Consider the following 23,131-nt stretch of genomic DNA (forward strand, 5'->3'; position numbering starts at 1 on the left):
CATGTCATCTCCTCAGAGACATCTTCGACTATTTCATCTAAAATGGTACCTCCCTTCCACCTCTTGCTTTGGTCGTCTTATTATACATTATTTCCTTCACAGCATTCACTATCTGAATGCTAATCATTATATTATTGAATGTCTAGCTGAAAGATGATGAAGGTGTTGGCAGGAATATAAAGCAAGGGAGGAAACACATATAACAGAAAAGTTGGCCAGATCATACTTTTTCAACCAAACATTTCTAAGTCAACCATGAGTCAGGCACTGTACCAGGAGCCAGAATTAGAAAGATGAATTAGATATGGGCTTGATCTCACAAGTCTCAGAGTCTAGTGTGATAAGCAATATTTTCAAGAAAGATTGGGTGCACGGGAAGTGGTATGTCTTGTGGGTATGAAGGACAAGGGGGAGAGTTTCAAAGTTTAACAGGTAATTATATTCGGAGAAGAAGGAGTTGGAAACTCTGGAATTGACTTCTAGGTCATGAGCTGGGAGAATGATGGAACCATCACTCTATGATCAGAAGGAGGGAAGACTGATCTGTGACAACCTCTGACACCTTCAGGAACTCCCAGCCAGAATTCGTGGTAGTCAAAAGCCAACAGTGGGCTGGGTGCAGTGGCTCACGCCTGTAATCCCAGCACTTTAGGAGGCTGAAGCGGGCAGATCATGAGGTCAGGAGTTCGAGACCAGCCTGGCTAACATGGTGAAACCCCGTCTCCACTAAAAAATACAAAAATTAGCCGGGTATGGTGGTGGCCTCCTGTAATCCCAGCTACTCGGGAGGCTGAGGCAGGAGAATCGCTTGAAACTGGGAGGCGGAGGTTGCAGTGAGACAAGATTGCGCCACTACACTCCAGCCTGGGTGACAGAGCGAGACTCTGTCTCAAAAAACAAAAAACAAAAAAAGCAGCCAACAATGGTTGTGCTCAGGACATACACAATGATAAGAAAATAGGAGCAGGGTATGGTAGCTAACAGGAGAGCTTCTGGTCATGATGGACTCTGGAAGAGGACAGAAGCAAACTATCTCTTTGGGAAGGCCTGGATTACTGGGCAATCCTTTCTGGATCCAAGCCCTCTTGGGTTCTCTGTTTTCCAGGTCATTCCCATTCCTTCTCCATCTTTACCTTTCAGCAGTGCCTTCCAGCTCATAGAAATCTAACCTGTTCCACAGAATCCAAGAGCTGGAGCTATGAGTTGACCCATTAGGACACATTATGATCTCTATTCTTGAGCTTTTTGCCTGTATTACTTTCCAAGCTACAGTTGCTGGTTTTATTTCATGGAATGCTTAAGCTTTCTAGCATTTAGTCTCTGGAAGCTGAGGGGTTTGTCTACATAGGGTTCTAGTTGTGGAAGCTGGGTGCACCCCACTTGGTACTGGGCATGCACTTGTAGCTCAGCTCCACCCACACTCCGGGAAGCCAGATTCTGAGGCCTTTGTCCACAACAGCCTTTTTGTGGGTGCACTGCGGGAAACCAGCCTAAGATGCCAATTGTAACCCCTATCCCTCAACCTCAAATTTCACATAAAGTTTCTAACAAAAAATAGGCAAATTGGAGTGGTGACTTCAACACATAATTTATGCTCAAATTATGGCTCTTTCTGCAAACAAAGCTTTGCCCTAAACACATTGGCCATCACTGGTGATGGTCTGAGTCCAAAGTCCATTTCCATGATGTGTAACTAGGAAACTTCATGTCTTAATCAAGATGGTATTTATGTCTCAGGAAATATCTGAATATAATGTATTCCTCAGTTAAGCAGAAATCCCAAGAGAGACAGACGTTCACCAAATGCTTTCATTTTATCCACGCTAGCCATTTATAGCCTGGTTTCATAAGGAAAAAATATGTTTACTGACTGCTAAGGAGGTGTACATCTTAGTTTCTGAAAACTAACTTACTAAATAATGTGTTAAAATGGCTTTGCATTTTCAGGTTCTCATATTCAGATGCTACATTGCGAGCCACAAGGTCTGCAGTTTAGCTTAAACCCAGATTATTATATATTTTTGCTTCCAGTGATATTTAATATTTGGTTTACCTTTTTTACTTACCTATTCATAATGAATGGCTGATGATCTTGAGGTGGATTCAGCTTTAGTGTAAAACATATAAACATATGCTGTTCGTTTTTTTTTTTTTTTTGATGGATTCTCGCTCTGTCTCCCAGGCTGGAGTGCAGTGATGCAATCTTGGCTCACTGAAAGCTCCGTGTCCCGGGTTCACACCATTCTCCTGCCTCAGCCTCTCAAGTAGCTGGGACTACAGGCACCCACCACCATGCCCAGCTAATTTTTTTTTTTTTTTTTTTTGAGACAGAGTCTCGCTCTGTTGCCCAGGCTGGAGTGCAGTGGTGCAATCTCGGCTCACTGCAAGCTCTGCCTCCCGAGTTCATGCCATTCTCCAGCCTCAGCCTCCCAAGTAGCTGGGACTACAGGCGCCCGCCACCATGCCTGGCTAATTTTTTGTATTTTTTTTTAGTAGAGACGGGGTTTCACCGTGTTAGTCAGGATGGTCTCGATCTCCTGACCTGGTGATCTGCCCACCTCGGCCTCCCAAAGTGCTGGGATTACAGGTGTGAGCCACTGCGCCCAACCTTTTTTTTGTATTTTTAATAGATATGGGTTTCACTGTGTTAGCCAGGATGGTCTCGATCTCCTGACCTCGTGATTTGCCCGCTTCAGCCTCCCAAAGTGCTGGGATTACAGGTGTGAGCCACCGCGCCCGGCCAACAGATGTTGTTCTTGATACATGCTGTATACATCTTTCTAAATACACATGTGTTTACTAGAGAACAATTTGCAGAATAAAGGTTCTGTTAGGGAAGTGGTTTTGAAGGCTAAAGATGGGTTTACAAAAGAGATATAAACAGGACAGAGAGCAGTGACCACCTGCTTATTTAGTTTCAAAAATACTAGCATAGTGCTTTGCTGGTGAGTGAACTTCAACATTTTGGAGGGATTGATAGAACAGGAGAAGGTGTTGGGTAGAAGGGAGGAGGAAGTGGTAATGTGGGGCACAGTGTTCCTAACATTTTTCCTATCAATCCATAGACCTTCAAAAAGTCCTGAGAAAAAGGGTTTTATAGTCAAACAAGTTTGGAAAGTAGTATATCCTGTATCTCCCTTTTGGAAATTCAGAGTATGATGGCACTATAAAGGCTCTGAGAAAATCTTCAATCAAGAAAACCTGTTCACTTTGTTGAAGCACTAGAGTGCTTTTTTGTTTTGTTTTTTTTTTGAGACACATATTGATATTGCACCATCTAGGTCTGAGTTTGTTGAATCAGAGTTCATTGTTATGGCTTTTTCCCATGACTCTGGGGCATTGGGGGATGGGCCTGAGGCACTATAGACAGGGGAGGTCGAGGCAAAGCCTCAGACAGATGTTGTCAAAGGTAACCAAAGCTGGATGCTGGGTTGAAGTGGCAAGGGCAGAATATAACCTGTGGTCCACTATTGCCACTGGGAAAAGAGCCCCTTGTGAACTGACCTCAGCTTTGGTTTATTCGGAGGTGACTGGGTATTTTAAAGGGAGAATTGAAGGCATATGGATAGGGCAGTGTGGGGCCTCAGTAGATTCAGGGAAGTGAACAATTACAAAAAGCAGGAAGGGGCTTTGGAGTTAGTCCATGTGAAACCCCTCTGGGTTTGCTAACTGGCGCTTATCGAAGCCAGGCTCCTACCCTTGTGCAGAGGCTAGGAGACAGGGTCTCTATCTTCAGGTGATGGCTGGAACAGTCCATTGCTTTGGCAACCGTGAGTTTTCTCAAGAAGTCAGTCTAGGTCATCCTAACAGCCTCGAGCGGTTAGAAATTGTGTTAGTGTATGTTCAATCCCTTTATAGGCTGAGGTTGAGGCCTCATCAAGAGGAGGGCTCTGAGGAGCCTGGCAGGAGTTTGGTCAAGGAAAGAATCTTTGTCAGTGTCATGTGCTGTCAGAACTGGGTGTAGAAACCAGAGACCCATGCTCAGAAACAGAAGATGGGGAAACACGTGCCCCCCATACACTTCTCTCTAGTGTCTAATCACCTCTCTGGCACAACAGTTCATTTAGCACCAGCCTCAGTTTACCTTCCTGCTTTTAGCGCTTAATTACTTCACATGAGAAAAGCAGAAAAAGAGAGGATGATATAATGGTGAAGGTCACTACATGAAATTTCATGATCCTTTGTTCTTTCCTATCAGATATCCCAAAATTAGAAATGGGAGAGATTGATTTTATATATCAGGTGAAGACATTTTGATTTAGATCAAATTGCGTTTAAATTAGCAATTCTACTTCTGAGAACACATTTCAAGGGACTGTCTCTAAATACTCCCTTCCGCCCACGCACATGCAGCTGGCTACCCCGTCTTGCCAATCACGCCCTCACGTGTGCCTTACGTCCATCTGTTTGCTCATTCTCCTCGCCCAGCTCCCATCCGCATTGCCTCTTACCACCATTGTTTCCACAGGCCCCTGATAGAATTTCAATGCAACCTGCTGCTATGTCACCCTTCATTCAATGGACAGTCCCCAAATACATCTTCCTACAGTACATGTCATTCTTCTGCCTAAAATCTTCAGTGATTTCCTTCTGTTCTCAGAATCAAGTCCAGTGTCCTCAGAATGGTATCAGCTTCTGCCAGGATGTGGTCGCAGTCTATGTTTTACTCTTATATCCCATCAGTTTCCTAAATATATTTGCCTCCCAACCAAGCTCTCCCCTTACCTCCTTTGATCTTTGCCCAAGCTGTTTTCTTCTTAGCATGACCTTCCCTACTCAACTTGTTAAAGACTTACCCATCCTTCAAGGCTCAATTTCAAAATGCCAACTTTTCTGCGAAGTCCCCCTGGTCCTTCCAGCCACAAGGGATCTTTGCTTCTTCTGTGTTCCCATGGCTCTTTTGCTTTTAGTTTTAGTTATTTATATCTTCGTTTAGTTACGTGTGTCTTTATTTTATCTCCTTGGAGGAAGGGATGACATTTAATCCACCTCGGTATTTCCATAGAACCTAGTACAATGCACACTGGCCTGCACATAGTAGGTGATCATCTATTAATGAGTGTGAAATGAACTACAAAGATCTGGGAAGTATTTCTTTTTACAAGAAGTATTTACATTCTGGGCATTTTCCTTTAGGAACGATATCACTCATTTTGCCAGTAGAAGTATAAATTGCAATGCAACCATCTTTATTTAAGAGTGAGTTTTTTGAGAGCAAAAAGGGGTGACACTTGGGCAGCATAATCCAGTTAGTCTAATTTTTACTTTCCATTCTAATTTATTTGTTTTTTTGGGGGGTGGTAATGTAAGGTTGAGACCAGCTTCCCTGCTTCTAAATGCCTGAAAAATGATCAATTCCAAATTATATTATGGTTCTCTTGAATCTGTCTATGTAGTTAATTCTCTCTGGGAACCCGTAAAATTTAGACTTTTAGTATGGTCCATGGACTGTTGCTTATTATTATAAAAATATTGAAACATGCAAATACATCTCTAATTACTGTATAATTATATATTATAATAGAAAAACAAAATATTCTTCCTAATTTTTATCTTTGGTATATCTTGAATTAGAATAATTTGAGATGTAATTTTGATGTACATAAAAATAGATTTTAAATCTTAAAGTTCATTTAACGAAAGCTAAAAATTACTTTTATCCATCATGGTGATGGGAAAACTTTAATTGAAAACAGATTAGCAGGTGTGTCCTGCATGCCCAGCTTATGTTGATCTTGAGTATGTTTTTAGTATGTGATTTGAGGCCGTGGTACCAGACTTTAGAGAACAATGCATAATTCATTGCCATCATCATTTTCACAGAACAGTGTTTCTGAAGCTTTTCCTTGGGCTTGGGGCCGTCTTGGCTGTTTCAGAATTTTGGTGAGCAGATTGAGTGATAATTTTAGGCTTCTAAAATCAGTCTGTGTCCCCTCAGTCACATGATGTCATAAGCAGCTGGTGTTGCCTTGGCAACTTTACAGAATAAAAGTGCCGCTTTTGGTAAAACTTTGGGTCATGTGACCTAGCTCTGTAGCTGGGGAAAACGACACAAAATTATTACTTACTTCACCAAAACAAACCCAGATTCACATAAGAGAAAAACAAATCCAGAACTCAAAGTCCCATGTGAATTAATTACCCGCCTTGCCATCATCTGAAAGGCAAGTTTGTTTGACTTTGTAATTTCAACATGCTTCACTCCCTGCAATACTTTCAGATTCATCTTCTCCTTTCCCCAGCCCTCCCTATGACCCAGGAAAGTGCATCCATTTCTGAGACGTTAGCAAGGCCAGGAGAAGAATGACAAAACTAATCAATCCAGAGGAGTTCTGACTGCCTAACATTTCATCCTGTGTGTCCCAGTGCCCCGTGCTGTAAAGAGTTCGATTACTGCCACCAATTTGCTGTGTGATTTGGGGAGAAACATCTTGTGGTTAAGGCCCCCCTCCTCTATTGCAGACAAGGGGCTTACTGTCAAGAAATCATGGTGCCCTTCAGCGATTGGGTAAATCAGTCATCTACAAACTATGAATAGCCAGCAATAATTGTTTAGATGTTCCTGTTACATAGCTATACGAAATGATAAAATTACTTTGTGTTTAGTTTTTTTAGGATTATAAGTACCCATATTTAAAATAATACTTGAAAACAGAAAAATATAAAGAAATGGAATAAACATAATATAACCCTGTCATCTAGAGAGCATAACTATGAACATTTTAGAAATTTTCCTTCCATTTTTAAACATGTTTCCATGTAAACAAATCATGATACATATATTTCAAAATAAACAGGCTGGGCCCAGTGGCTCAGGCCTGTAATCCCAGCACTTTGGGAGGCCAAGGCGGGTGGATCACGAGGTCAGGAGATCGAGACCATCCTGGCTAGCACGGTGAAACCCCATCTCTACTAAAAAATAGAAAAAATTAGCCGGGCGTGGTGGCGGCTGCCTATAGTCCCAGCTACTCGGGAAGCTGAGGCAGGAGAATGGCATGAACCTGGGAGGCAGAGCTTGCAGTGAGCCGAGATCGTGCCACTGTACTCCAGCCTGGGCAACAGAGCAAGACTCTGTCTCAAACAAAACAAAACAAAACAGATCAGCAAAATAAACAAATTATATGACACATACGCAAGCAAATATATGTATGTGTATATAATATTACTGTTTCTCATTCACATAAAACTGATGTGTCCATGGCATCCATAAATTTGTGTATCTATTTATTTCTCCATCTTATACAACAAATAATTTAAGGTGGTTTAAACTTACTTTTTGAGCAAGACTCTTATTTTTAAATTTAACCCCTTCCATATTGTTTGGCTTTTCTAATATTGTGCTGTTATAAGTAATGTGAAAAAATCTTTGCATTTTAGAGTGCCAGATGTGTGACTATAATATCAAAATTTTTACAACAATTTTTAAGGCTCTGTACGCATTGAAAAATTGCTTTCTAGAAAAATTGTATTGTTTACTCCTTCACCAGTAATGGATAAAAATTCTAGTTTTAACACATCCTGTCAGCATCAAATCATTTTTTTTTTTTTTTTTTTAAGATGGAGTCTCGCTCTGTCGCCCAGGCTGGAGTGCAGTGGTGCAATCTTGGCTCACTGCAAGCTCCGCCTCCCGGGTTCACGCCATTCTCCCGCCTCAGCCTGGCTAATTTTTTTGTATTTTTAGTAGAGACAGGGTTTCACCGTGGTCTTGATCTCCTGACCTCGTGATCCACCCGCCTCGGCCTCCCAAAGTGCTGGGATTACAAGCGTGAGCCGCCGCGCCCGGCCTCAAATCATATTTTTAAAAAGGTAATTTAATATCCAGTTCCCATATCTTGGTTTCTAATACCATTTTCTGACCAATGGAACCAGAGCTCCTTAGAGAAATGCTGATTGTTGGTCTGGGGGAGGAAACATATAAGATAAGCCTGGAGCATTGTAGGGCTTAAAAGTAAAGAAATACTTAAAAGAAAAAAAAAGACGAAACAAAACAAAACAAAAAATGGAGTATGTTAAAGAGTCACAGGAGCCAACTGGAAAGAGCTCTCAAAGGCCAAAGCTGGAATAGTTTGAGCAGCAAAATAAATAAAGTAGTATTGGATTATAACTTATAGTATAAAATAAATATCCATGAATCCACACTAATATAAATAATGATTTGGCTAAATAAATAAATGGAGGAGAACAGACAAATCTCCCATGTGGAATAATCCCAAATAATTTATGTAGATTCTTCACCCTCAAGTATGCAGTGAGTAGCATTCCCCTTTTAAAGTGTGGTCTGCACACAGTGACTTCTTTCTCAAGATTATGTTGTGAGAACAGGAAATAAAAGTAACTTTTTAGTGGAGAAACCTGATGAACACTACCTCAGCCAAGAGGTCAAGTAAGCATCAACAGTGATAAGTCTTGATGGTGGTAGATCATACCTTGATGAGAATGGCACTTTGCCATGATCTTCCTCCCAAAACACACAATCACAGTCAAATCATGAGAATCACATCAGACAAATGCAAATTAAGGGACATTCTACAAAATACCTGACAAGTACTCCTCTAACTGTCAAGGTCATGAAAAAGAAGGGAAGTCTGAGAACCAGTCACAGCTAAAAGGGGCGAGGAGCCATGACAACTACATGAAATGTGGTATCCAGAATGGGATTCCAGAACAAAAAGGAGTCTGCTAATAAAGACATGCCAGAAACTGGGTAATTTATAAAGGAAAGAAGTTTAATTGACTCACAGTTCCACATGGCTGGGGAGGCCTCACAATCATGGCAGAAGGCAAAGAAGGAGCAAAGTCACATCTTGCATGGCAGCGGGCCAGAGAGCATGTGCGAGGGAACTCCCCTTTATAAAACCATCAGACCTCGTGAGACTTATTCATTCTCAGGAGAACAGCAGGGGAAAGACCTGCCCCCATGATTCAATTACCTCCCACCAGGTTCTCCCACAACAGGTGGGAATTATGGGATCTACAATTCAAGATGAGATTTGGGTGGGACACAGACTAACCATATATGAGATATTAGGTCAAGACTAAGCACGTATCAATAAACCGTGGACTTTAGTTAACAATACAGTATCAGCCAGGTGCGGTGGCTCACGCCTGTAATCCCAGCACTTTGGGAGGCCGAGGCGGGTGGATCACGAGGTCAGGAGATCGAGACCATCCTGGCTAACACAGTGAAACCCCATCTCTACTAAAAATACAAAAAACTAGCCGGGCGTGGTGGCAGGCGCCTGTAATCCCAGCAACCTGGGAGGCTGAGGCTGGAGAATGGCGTGAACCCGGGAGGTGGAGCTTGCGGTGAGCCGAGATCACTCCACTGCACTCCAACCTGGGTGGCAGAGTGAGACTCCATCTCAAAAAAACAAAACAAAACTATATCAGTATTGGTTCATTAATTTTAACAACTGTACCATACTAATTAAGATATTAATAATGGGGGAAACTGGGTGTGGAGTATGTAGGAACTGTCTGTAAATCCAAAACGTTTTTCTATAAATCCAAAACGTTCTAACATAAGTTTCTTAACATATGTAATTTGAGGCATTAACTAAATAATTCATTCACTCATTCATTCCCTACTCTGTGTCAAGGTGCCATGATAGTGAAAGGAAATACAAGATTCCTGTTGTCAAGGACCTTACATTCAATAGGAGAAAGACGTACAATAAGCAAATAAAAATGTAAGTAAATATAGTGATTTCGGATAAATAAAATAAAACAGCGATAGGATAGAGAATATCTACAGAGGAGAATGAGTTCAGGAAAGATGTCTCAAAGGAGGCAGTAATACATCCTAGACATAAATGACAGAAAGAAGCCAGCAATTAAGGTGTCAGGTATAGAATGCTCCAGGCGGAAGTAGTAACAAGTGAAAAGTCCTGATATTAGATCATAGTGGTGGAGGGAGAGGGTAGTTGCTATGCAGGGCTCACTTGGCAGGATAAAGACGCAGGCAACAGCCCTGAAGAAGGAGGAAAGGGGACTAAGGGAGAGGGAGTTTGGAGGTAGAGCCCTCAAATAACTTTTTCTGTAGATGTATAGGAAATAGAGGAATCAAGGACAAATCCTAGACTTTTGATTAAAATTACTGGTTTGATGGATTTATCACTTACTGAGAGGTTAAAGAAATAATTTTTTGGACCATATAAAATGTGAGATACCAAGGATATGCTTGGATCTATGAGTCTGAAGCATATTGAAGCTCACTGAGGTGGTCATTGACATTCAGAGGGTATTGAAGTAAAGGAACTGCTTGCAATTACCCAGAAGGTAGAATAGACAGAGGAGGAGAGGGATAGAACCAAGTTCTTATGTTTTCTTCTGGGAGTTTTATGGCTTCAGGTCCTATGTTGTCTTTAATCCATTTTGAGTTGATTTTTCTGTACAGTGTAAGATAAGGGTCCAATTTCATTTTTATACTTGTAGATATCCAGTTTTCCCAATATCATTTATTGAAGAGACTATCCTTTCCCCATTGTGTATTTTTGGCACCTTTGTTGAAGCTTGATTGACCTTATGTGCATGGGTTTATATCTGGGATTTCTATTTTGTTTCATTGGTCTATGTATCTGTTTTTATGCCAATATCATACTGTTTTGATTATTATAGTTTTGTCATATAGTTTTTAAAAAAGAGTTGGGGTTCTGTGTTCCCCAGGCTGGCCTTAAACTCCTGGGCTCAATTGATCCTCCCACCTCAGCCTCCTGAGTCACTGGAATTACAAATGCATACCACCATGCCCAGCTTTGAAATATAGGTTGAAATCGGGAAGTGTGATCCTTCTGGATTTTTGTTCCTGTTTAATATCACTTTAGCTATTTGGGGATCTTCTGTTTTCCAATATAAATTTTAAAATTGTTTTTTCATTTCTGTGAAAAATGCCATTGAAATGACAGGGATTATGTTGAATCTGTAGATTGCTTTGGGTAGTAGGGACATTTTGACATTATTAATTCTTCTGATATATGAACATGGGATAGCTTTCCATTTATATATGCCTTCTTCAATTTTTTCATTAGTGTTTTATAGTTTTTAGTGTATAGGTCTTTCACCTTTTTGATTAAATTTAATCCTATGTATTTTATATTTTTTGATGCTATTCTAAGTGGGATTGCTTTCTTAATTTCTTTTTTGGATAATTTGTTGTCAGTATGTAGAAATGCAACTGACTTTTGCAACTGATTTGATTTTCTTCAACCTCACTGAATTCATTTATTAGTTCTAACAGTTTTTATTTTTTTTTTCTGAGTATTTAGGGATTTCTATTATAATATCATGTCATCCTCAAAGAGAGACAATGTAACTTCTTCTTGTCCAATTTGGATGCCTTTTATCTGACTGGGCCTTCCAGTACTACATTGAGTAGAACTGGCAAGAGTGACCACCCTTTTCTTTTTACTGATCTTAGAGGAAAAGCTTTAAACTTTTAATTGTTGAGTATGATGTTAGCAGTGAGCATTTCATAGATGGCCTTTATTATGTTAAAGTATGTTCTTTCTATTTCTAATTTTATCATGAAAGAATGCTGAATTTTGTCAAATGCTTTGTCTGCATCTATTGACATTATCATATGATTTTTACCCTTCATTCTGTTAATATGGTGTATCACATATATTGATTTGTTTATGTTGAACCATGCTTGCATTCAGGGATAAATCCCACCCACTTGATCATGATTTATGGTCCTTTTAATGTGGTGTTGCACTCAGTTTGTTAGTATTTTACTGAATATTTTTGCATCTGTGCTCAGCAGTGATATTGAACTGTAATTTTCTTTTCCTGTAACATCCTTGTCTGGCTTTGGTATGAGGGTAATGCTGGTCTTGTAAAATGAGTTTGAAAAAGATTTCCCCTCTTCAGTGTTTTGAAACAATTTGAAAAGGATTGGCATTCATTCTTTTTCAAACATTTGATAGAATTCACTCATGCAGCCATTAGGTCCTGGTTTTTGTTTTATGGGACATTATTAATTACTGTTTCAATCTCCTTACTCAACTTTTTCTACTTGTAAGAAAGCATAATTTGAGGTAAACAAATGTAAGACTTCACTTTTATTTTAGCACCTAAATAATAGTTCACTGTGTAGGTGATAGTGTAATTAATTTATAAAACTCATCTTTGAGTATTCCAGTAGTTTTCAACTTTTCAAAATTGTAAGTTCCTCTGTGATAAACTTTCAAGTATAATTATCACTGTACACTTGGATTATTATTTTCTTACAATAGTGTTCTAAAAATTGGATACTTGGGTCAAAATTTAAGTACATTTTTGGAGATTTTAAGGTCTATTGGAAAGATCAAAGTGCCTGTTGGAAAGGTGGTAACAATTGATACTCCCACTAGCTGTGTGTGAGTCTGTTTGTGTTTTTTTACACCTGTTTTCTCACAACTTCACCAGTTATGAACATTATCACTTTTTTCATTTTTGCTAATCTAATAAGGAAATAATAATTGATTTTTTTGAGTTTGCTTTGATCACTAGTAAAATTTAGCAACATTTTATGTGTGCAAATTATCTGTTTATATCCATTGCTTAATTTTCTTTTGGGTGTTCATTTTAATTCTTTTTCATATACTTTGCAAATATTTTATGTTGTCTTTTAATGTTGTTTGTGAATTTTTTTCTTAACATGAGGAAATCTTAGAATTTCTGTGTTCAAATCTTTCCCTTAGGTGTCAGGCTTTCAAAGGACTTTTCTGCCTTAAGATTCCATAAATATGTGTAGTTGCTTTCAATGTTTTATGATGTCACTTAAAAAATTTAGACAGCTTTTTCAATCTTTTATGTTAAAAGGAAAGAATTTGTTGCATGAATTGAAGTATAATATTTCAATTTACCTGAAGTTGTTTTTTATCTCTGCTTAAACAATGTTTTTCAACCTTTATTTTTATTTTGATAATTCTTATTCTCTGTCTGATCTCTTTTCTTTTGTGATTTTTCCAAATTAAAAATCTTAAAAGGCATTTTAAAGGGCTTAAAATTCAGATAATAAATTTGTTCTCCACAAACAATTATGAAAAGTTACTTTTTTTGTTCTGTGCATTACGCTTTTTTCTTGTATCTTTATTAAAGGGTTTCATTGTTTTAATCTTTTATATTATTTGAAAGATATATATGTAATCTTTATTTTGATTATTAACTACATTGAAAAATTTTAAAGCTTTTAGCCTATATTTCCCCAATTATCAGACTCAAAAAGGAAGTAATATCTTTTGATTTCAGAAATAGAAATTTTAAAACTATATCTCATTCAATTCCCACTTCATAGTCTGTTTATCTGAAAGATATCTAAAATTTCTTGATTGCTGTTATTTATTTATTTACTTATTATTATTATTTCTTTTTTTTTTTGAGATGGAGTCTCATTCTGTCACCCAGGTTGGAGTTCAGTGGCGCCATTTCAGCGGCGCCATTTCAGCTCACTGCAACCTCTGCCTTCTGGGTTCAAGTGATTCTCCTGCTTCAGCCTCCTGAGTAGCTGGGACTACAGGTGGGCGCCACCACACCCAGCTAATTTTGGTATTTTTTAGTACAGGGTTTCACCATATTAGCCAGGTTGGTCTTGAACTCCTGACCTTGTGATCCGTCTGCCTTGGCCTCCCAAAGTGCCGGGATTACAGGTGTGAGCCACTGTGCCCTGCCAACTGCTATTATTAAGCTGTTACTTTTTATATACTATTTCCTTTTGATATGGTTTGGCTGTTTCCCCACCCAAATCTCATCTTGAATTCTAGTTCCCATAATCCCCATTTGTCATGGGAGGGACCTGGTGGGAGGTAATTGAATCATGGAGGTGGTTACCCTAATGCTGTTCTAGAGATAGTAAGTGAGTTCTCATGAGATCTGATGGTTGGGCTTTTCCCCCTTTTGCTCGGCACTTCTGCTTCCTGCTGCCATGTGAAGAAGAACATGCTTGGTTCCCTTTCAGCCGTGATTGTTAGTTTCCTGAGTCTTCCCCAGCTGTGAGTCAATTAAACCTTTTTCCTTTATGAATTACCTAGTCTCAGGTACATCTTTTTTTTTTTTTTTTTGAGATAGAGTTGGGTACATCTTTATTAGCAGTATGAGAACAGAGTATTACACCTTTGCAAAAATAATTTTTGTTATTTGCCTTCCATTTTATGCTCAGATATATTACAAATAAATATTTAGCATTATTTTAGTTTATCTGGTTTCAGGGATCACTGACATTTTATTCATAACACAGCTTTCTCATTTCTCAGCTTTTAATGTTGTTAATTTTTCAGTCATTTAGAAATACCTTTGAGGTTGTATTCAAGGGTGGTATATTTCTAAATCCTTAAACATCTCAAATGGCTTTCTACTGCTTTGAAATCTGACCAACACAATTTTTGGATCACATGATTTTACCCTTAAAACTGTGTAGCTATCCATTGTCGTTTGGCATTTAAAGTTGCAGAGAAGACTGAGCACAGTTCGATCTTCCCTTCCCTTTTCTTTCCCTTCCCCACCCACCTCCCCAACTTACTACCCCTTTTCACCCCCTTCCCCCTCTTTCTTCCTCTTCTTCCCCCTCCCCACCTTCATTTGCCTTTCCTTTCCCTTCCCTCCCCACCCTCCAGTCCTTCCTTTCTCCTTCTTTCCTTCCTTCCCTCCCTCCCTCTGTTCTTTCCTTCCTTTTTTTCTTTTATTCTTTCCTTCTCTTTCTTTCTTGCAATCTTTTCTCCCTCTGCATGTATACTTGTATTATTTTATTTCTGTCATTAATTTTTTTATGATGTGTCTATGATGTGGGTCCTTCAAATCGACTTTTGCCTGGAATGTGGTATGATAGACCCCATTACAATTCACCATATCTAATCTAGTGCCCTTTCATGCAAAGTCAGGTTTGGCCTTGTGACTTACCTTATTCAATGACATGTGAACAGGAGACACATGTTTCTCTTCCAGGTGAAAGTCTGAAACCAAATCATGCTTTTCCTTCCTTCCCCTCTGCCATTATGACTGCAAATTTCCAAAGTGGATACTGTTTCCTCAAGAGCCTATAGTTTGAGCAACAAATAAACCTTTCTTGCTGTAAGGCATTGTGATTTGGGAGGCATTTGTTACCACAGCATAACCAAGCCCATTCTGAGTAACAGATATGGTAAACTTTTCCTTTAGGCATACACATATGTGTTTCTTCGGCCAAGGCAGTTGTTTTCAAACTTTATGGTCTCAAGTTTAAAGGGTCTACCTCTCCAAGCTTTTGTTTGTGTGTGATATATCTATCAGTATTTGCCATCTTAAAAATTAAAACTGAGAATTTTAAAATACTTATTTATTAATTCACCTAAAAAAACCCATTATATCTTAGCCCATTATGAAAACTGGCTATGTATTCCCAAACAAAATAAAATGAAATGAGAAGAGTGGCATTGTTTTTTATTATTGCAAATCTCTTTAAGAGGGACTATATAAAAAATGGTGAAATTCTTATGCCTGCTTCTCCATCCACTTTGCTGCATGACATTGTTTTGACTGAAGCGTATGAAGAAAACCCAGCATCACCCAGCTATGTAATTAGAGAAGAGAGGGGGATATTTTAAAAGCTTTTTTGGATGATTATGGATATTTTTCTTTGATATTTCGCCAAAACTTGGCAAGTAGTAGTTTCTTAAAGGTGAGTTGCAACGTGAACTGTGAAAATCATATTAATGATCTGTTTTTCCTGCATTACATTAAAATCCATTGCTCTATCTTGCATTTAGAATGGATTCATTGGTCATTTGGAAAGTATTGATTTACCGAACTTTATAGATCTTCTGAAAGTTGACATATTTCATTATACTATGTTAGAAAAGTCACATTGTTTAATATCGCCATTATTTTATCAGAAAAACCTTATATATTGGAAAACTGTCAGATTCATGGTGGCAGATATACATTTTCGAAAATTTTAATTTTCCTTTAAAAGCCCAAATTTTATCATTTGCAACAAATGCTGTCAGTTGCCTTTGAAGTGACAGATTCACTTTGTTCATTTTTGAGAAAAATGGCTGCAACATGCCCATATATGAATACCCATAGTTTGTCATTAAAAATGCTATTTCATAAAGGCAGTTTCCTGAGGCTTCCCCAGCTGTGAGTCAATTAAACCTTTTTCCTTTATGAATCACTTAGTCTCGGTTACATCTTTTTTTTGAGACAGAGTTGGGTACATCTTTATTAGCAGCATGAGAAGAGAGTATTACACCTTTGCAAAAATAATTTTGATTATTTGCCTTCCATTTTATGCTCAGATATATGACAAATAAATATTTAGTGTTATTTTAGTTTATCTGGTTTCAGGGATCACTGACATTTTATTCATAACACAGCTTTCTCATTTCTCAGCTTTTAATGTTGATTCCACTGGCAATTAATTCACCTAAAAAATAACCCCATTATAAACAGGAGACTCATGTGTCACTTCCAGGTGAAAGTCTGAAACCAAATCATGCTTTCCCTCATTCCCCTCTGCCATGATGACTGCAAATTTCCAAAGTGGGTGCTGTGTCATCAAAAGCCTGTAGTGTGAGCAAGAAATTAACCTTTCTTGCACACTAATGGAGCAACCATTATACTATGCTATGTGGCATAGGATTTTAGAGTGTAACAAATTACCCCCAAATTTAGCAACTTAACACAAAAATAAACATTCATTATTTCACACAGTTTCATCATAAGGGTTGACTGGGGCTAGAAGATCCATTTCCAAGATGGCTCATTCAGGTACCTGGCAAGTTAATGCCAGTTATTGGTAGTAGACCTCAATTCCTCTCATGGAAACCTCTGCGTGGGGCTGCTTAAGGGTCTTTATAACCTGGCAGCTGGCTTCTCCAGAGGAAGCAAACTAAGAGAGAAAAGTTAGAAGTTATCTTTTATAACTTAGTCTTGGAAGTCACACACCATTATTTTTGCAATATTCTGTTGGTTACATAGGTCATCCCTGGTCAGTGTGAGAGAAGCCTATACAAGAGTGTGAATCCTAGAAGGACAGATTCCCTGTATTGGCTTGGAGGCTGAATACCATACTATACTCATCACTCAGAATATAAAATGCTTGTTTGAAAAGGCTAAGATGTGATCAAATTAATACTTTCACTGTTTAAATGAGGACATTCTTAAATGAAACTGGCATTTTTAAAAACGTAAGTGCATGGGGGAAAATAATATAATGGCTACAAATACAGTTTGGTGCTACTGCCTTGATTTGAGCTAAGGTGCTACAGTTTTATCCACTATGGTTTTTGTGCTATGACTGTTAACTACCAAAACAGTGAAAAAAGGCAAATAATGTCATCACATTATTATGAAAATAGTTTTGACTTTATGTACTCTCTGAAAGTGTCCTGGGACCCACAAACGTTTGAAGACTACATTTTGAGAATTACTGATCTGAAGGAAATTTTCTTGTATTATGTTTTAGATGATTATTTTCTTATTTGTTATGGTATGCTTTTTAGGAATCTCAATCATGTATCTGTCAGAACACTGTTTCATGATCTTTTATAAATTGTTTTATCATTCTAGTCTAATCATCACTTTCTTTTAAATCTGAGAATGATTTTCTAGTTGTTTTTCACATTACTAATTCAATTTTCTGCAACATCAGCTTGGCATTTACTGTCCCCAATGACAGCTTTTTTTTTTTTTTTTTGATGGAGTCTCACTCTGTCACCCAGGCTGGAGTGCAGTGGCGTGATCTCGGCTCACTGCAAGCTCCCCCTCCCAGGTTCACGCCATTCTTCTGCCTCAGTCTCCCAAGTAGCTGGGACTACAGGTGCCCGCCACGACACCTGGCTAATTTTTATTTTTTATTTTTTTATTTTTATTTTTATTTTTAGTAGAGATGGTGTTTCATCTAGTGTTAGCCAGGATGGTCTTTTTTTTTTTTTTTTTTTTTTTTTTTTTTTTTTTTTTTTTTTTTTTTTTTTTTTTTTTTTTTTTGAGATGGAGTCTCACTGTCGCCCAGGCTGGAGTGCAGTGGCATGATCTCGGCTCACTGCAGGCTCCCCGCCAAGGGATTCACGCCATTCTCCTGCCTCAGCCTCCCACGTAGCTGGGACTACAGGCGCCCCCCACCTCGCCCGGCTAATTTTTTGTATTTTTTTTAGTAGAGACAGGGTTTCACTGTGTTAGCCAGGATGGTCTCGATCTCCTGACCTCGTGATCCACCTGCCTCAGCCTCCCAAAGTGCTGGGATTACAGGGGTGAGCCACTGCACCTGGTCTAGCCAGGATGGTCTTGATCTCCTGACCTTGTGATCTGCCCGCCTCGGCCTCCCAAAGTGCTGGGATTACAGGTGTAAGCCACTGCGCCTGGCCAGATCTTTCTAAACTTGTATTAAATTTTCTTTTTTTCTTTTCTTTAATTTTTTTTTTTAATTGAGATGGAGTCTGGCTCTGTCACCCAGGCTGGAGTGCAATGACACGATCGTGGCTCACTGCAACCTCTGCTGCCTGGGTTCAAGTGATTCTCCTGCCTCAGTCTCCCGAGTAGCTGGGACTACAGTTATGTAACACCACGTCCGGCTACTTTTTTTGTATTTTTAGTAGAGACGGGGTTCATCATGTTGGCCAGGCTGGTCTTGGCTCCTGACCTCAGGTCATCTGCCCCCCTCAGCCTCCCAAAGTGCTGGGATTACAGATGTGAGCCGCCGCACCAGGCCTAGACTTATGTTAAATTTTCTTACCACCTTGAATCCTCCCATGTTCTACCTGCTGTGTAGGTGTTCATCCTACTGTGGATAGTGTTTCGTCTGCCTCTCACATGCTGGTGATCATGGTCTTCCTTAGAGTAAGCCATTGAATTCATACTGTTTTAATAGATATAACACCTGGACATAGTTCAAACAACAAAAAGCATAAAAGTGTATAGAATAACATGTTGGTTGCCCTCCCACACCTGTCAGTAAATCTCTCTCTCTCTCCCTACCTATATATAATCTGTATCTCTGCCTATTTATCTAGTTTTTACACACGTGGTACTATATTACACACACTATATCACCTTGTTTTTTTCCTTTATTATATGTATTTTGGTGATCATGTCAAAACACTTCCTAATTCTCTCTCATTTTAAAAAATAACAGCTTCGTTTAGGTTATTCACATGCCATAAAGTTCACCCTTTCAATGTGATCAATTCAGGGGTTTTAAAAATATATTTACAGAATGTGGAGACCATCACCAGTATCTAATTCCAGAATATTTTTATCACCTCCAAAAGAAGGCTCATACCCATGAAAAACCACTCCCAGTCATCCCTCCCCCCAGTCTCTGGCAGCCATTAAAATACTTTCTTTCTATACATTTGCCTGTTCTGGGCATTTCTTATTAATGGGGATCATATGATCTGTGGCCTTTTGTTTCTGGCTTCTTTAAAACGCTAACATAATATTTTGAAGGTTCATTCATGTTGTAGCATGTATCTGTACTTCATTTCTTTCTATGGCTGAATAATATTTCGTGGTAGGAATATAACATTTTATTTATCAGTTCGTCATGTGATGAAGATTTTGGTTGTTTCTACTTTTTGGCTATCAGGAATAATGTTGCTGTGAATATTTATGTACAAATTTTTGGTAGGACATATGTTTTTGTTTCTCTTGGATATTGCTATGGTTTGAATGTTTTTGTTCCCCCAAAATTTGTATGTTGAAATCTAATCACAAATGTTGGTATTTGGAGGTGGGGCTTTTGAAAGGTGGTTAGGTCTCCAGCACAGAGTCCTCATGAATGGGATTACTACCCTTATAAAAGAAGTCCCACAAAGTTGCCTTGTCCTTTCTACTGTGCAAGATTATGGCACAAAGACAAACATCTATGAAGCAGAAAATGGGGCCTCACTAGACACCAAATTTGCCAGAGCCTTGATCTTGAACTCCTCGGTCTCCAGCAGTGTGAGAAAATAAATTTTTGTTATTTATAAGCTACCCAGTTTAAGACATTTTATTATAGCAGCCTGAAAGAATTAAGACAGATATCTTAAGAGTGAAATTGCTGGATCTAATTATAATTCTATATTTAGCGTTTTTGAGGTCTTACCAAGCTGTTTGGCAAGTGGCTGCACCATTTTAAAATGCCCACCAGCAATGTAGGAGGGTTCTAATTTCTCTGCATCCTCACCAACAGATGTTATTGTCCATCTTCTGATTTTAGCCCTTCTAGTAGGTGAGAAGTGGTATCTCATTGTGGTTTTGGCTTGCAGTCCCCTAAAGACTAATGATATAGAACATTTTTTTTTCATGTGCTTATGGGACATTTGTATATCTTCTTTGAAAGAAGTAGCTATTCAAATCTCAGATCATTTCCTCATTTTAAGAATTGGGCTAATTGTCCTTTTATTGTTTAGTTGTAAGAGTTCTTTATATATTCTTGATAGAAGTCCTTTAGCAGATATTTACAAATGTTTGCAAACATTTTCTCCCATTCTGCGGGTTACCTTTTCACTTTTATGGTGATGCCTTATGAAGCACAAAATTTTTTAACTTCGTTCAAGTCAAATTTAACTTTTTTCGTCTCTTATGCTTTTTGTATTATATCTAATAAGTAATTCCCTAATCCAAGATCAGAAAGATTTACTCCTATGTTTTCTTCTGAAAGCTTTATAGTTTTGGCCCTTATATTTAGAGCTTTGATCCACTTAATTTTTTTTTTGTAAAGTAGGGATCCATCTTTATTTATTTTACGTGGATAGTCAGTTGTACTGGCACCACTTGTCAAGAAGACTATTCTTTTCTTATTGAAATGTGTTAGTGCCCTCGCTAAAAATCAGTTGATCATGAAGTAGGGGATTATATCTGGACTCTCAATTTAATTTCACTGTTTTATATTTCTGTCTTTAAGCCAGTACCATACTATCTTGATTACTGTGGCCCTGTGGTAAGTATCAGCATCAGGAACTATGAGTCCTCTAACTTTGTTCCTTTTTTTCTAAGACTGTTTTTGGCAATTGTGGGTTTTTTGCATGTCCAAATGAATTTTAGGGTTGGCTTTTCAATTACTGCAAGAAAGGCAGCTGCGATTTTGATAGTTATTTTTCAAAAACTGCTATGTGGTGCTTCATCACTTGGATCATTTTCTTTTAGTAAACGTATTTCATCAAATCATTTGCTGCTATACAGATAGACTTCAACTTTGTCCTGTCATTATATTTTATGTTAATTCTGTTTTTAGTGCTTAATTTTTTTTTTTTTTTTGAGATGGAGTCTGGCTCTGTCGCCCAGGCTGGAGTGCAATGGCATGATCTTGGCTCACTGCAAGCTCCGCCTCCTGGATTCAAGCGATTCTCCTGCCTCAGCCTCCTGAGTAGCTGGGACTACAGGTACCTGCCACCATGCCCAGCTAATTTTTGTATTTTTAGTAGAGACGGGGTTTCACCATTTGGGCCAGGATGGTTTTGATCTCTTGACCACATGATCTGCCCACCTCAGCCTCCCAAAGTGCTGGGATTACAGGCGTGAGCCACCTTGCCTGGCCAAAATTTTTTTTCCATATAATCTCTATGGGTGAAATTTTTGTTGTCACTGTTCTTCTGTGTTTGTATTTTTCCTCAATATTGAAATCAGTGTATTTCCTCTGCTTTCCATTTAGTTTTTGGATTACTTATGTATATTTTTAACATGTACTTTTATAGCTTTATGTATACTTATAACTTTATTACCACTGTTTCTTAATTTTCTAGCTTATAAATATGAGAAAATTACTATATTATGTAACTCCCTGTCTTTTTTATGTCTCCCAATCTTATTATTTAATCATTTTTTATGTTGTCAGAGTGTATACCATTTATTTTATTTTATCTTATTTTTTTGAGAGAGGAGGTTCTTAGTCTGTTGCCCAGGATGGAATGCAGTAGTGTGATTATACCTAACTTCAGCCTGAAACTCCTGGGGTCAAGTTATCCCCCCACCTCATCATCCCAAGCAACTGGGACTACAGGTACGCACAACTACACCTGGCTAGTTAAAAAAAATTTTTTTTTTCTCTTTGAGATAGGAGTCTTGCTATGTTGCCTAGGCTGGTCTTGAACTTCTGGTCTCAAGTGATTTTCCTGCCTTGGCCTCCAGAGCAGCTGGAATTACAGGAGTGAGCCACTGTGCTGGACTCCCACTCCCGTTTACATTTGTTTACATAGCGTTTATCTCTGTGTTTTCTTTAGTTGTAGCCAAAGAGTTAAGTGGATTAAATGTTCAATGTCTGTTATTTCAGTGTAGTTTCTCCATTTATCATTGATTGAGTTTTCTCTTCTTGTAGTTTCTTCAGAAAAGTCTCATGGGAAATATATTTATCTATAGATTTTATATGTGAATGACAGTTTGGCTGAGTTTAAAACTCTTGAGTCATATTTTATTCCTCAAAAATCTTTGTAGGCATTTTTCTAGTGGGGCACTTCTTAGGTTCAAGCAGACAAATCTGAAATCACTTGATTTTTTTTTTTTTTTTTTTTTTTTTGGGATGGAGTCTTGCTCTGTCGCCCAGGATGGAGTGCAGTGGTGTGATCTCGGTTCACTGCAATCTCCACCTCCTGGGTTCAAGTGCTGCTCCTGCCTCAGCCTCCCAAGTAGCTGGGATGACAGGCACCTGCCACCACTCCTAGCTAATTTTTGTATCTTATTTATGTATTTATTTATTTATTTTCAGATGGAGTCTCACTGTGTTGCCCAGGTTGGAGTGCAGTAGCACAATCTCAGCTCATTGCAAACTCCCCGTCCTGGGTTCACTCCATTCTCCTGGCTCAGCTTCCCGAGTAGCTGGGAGTACAGGCAGCCGCTACCATGCCTGGCTAATTTTTTGTATTTTTAGTACAGATGGGGCTTCACTGTGTTAGCCAGGATGGTCTTGATCTCCTGACCTCATGATCTTCCTGCCTCGGCCTCCCAAAGTGCTGGGATTACAGGTGTGAGTCACCGCAATATAACCCTTTTTAATAATGATTTATCCATTTTACTTCTTTCCTAAGTTCTACCAGTTAAAATATCATTTCCTTATAATCTCATAGCTTTTCTAGCTCTTTGTTTTTGCCTTGTGCTCTGTTTGTTAGTTGTGATTGTTTCCAGTTTTAAAAATTCATAGCAGTATGTTGATTATAATTTTCATCTGCTTTCATGTTTTCTAATGAGGGTTCTTTGTCATTAT

Source organism: Hylobates moloch, unplaced genomic scaffold, assembly GCF_009828535.3.
Source record: "Hylobates moloch isolate HMO894 unplaced genomic scaffold, HMol_V3 SCAFFOLD_14, whole genome shotgun sequence".
Classification (NCBI taxonomy): Eukaryota; Metazoa; Chordata; class Mammalia; order Primates; family Hylobatidae; genus Hylobates; species Hylobates moloch.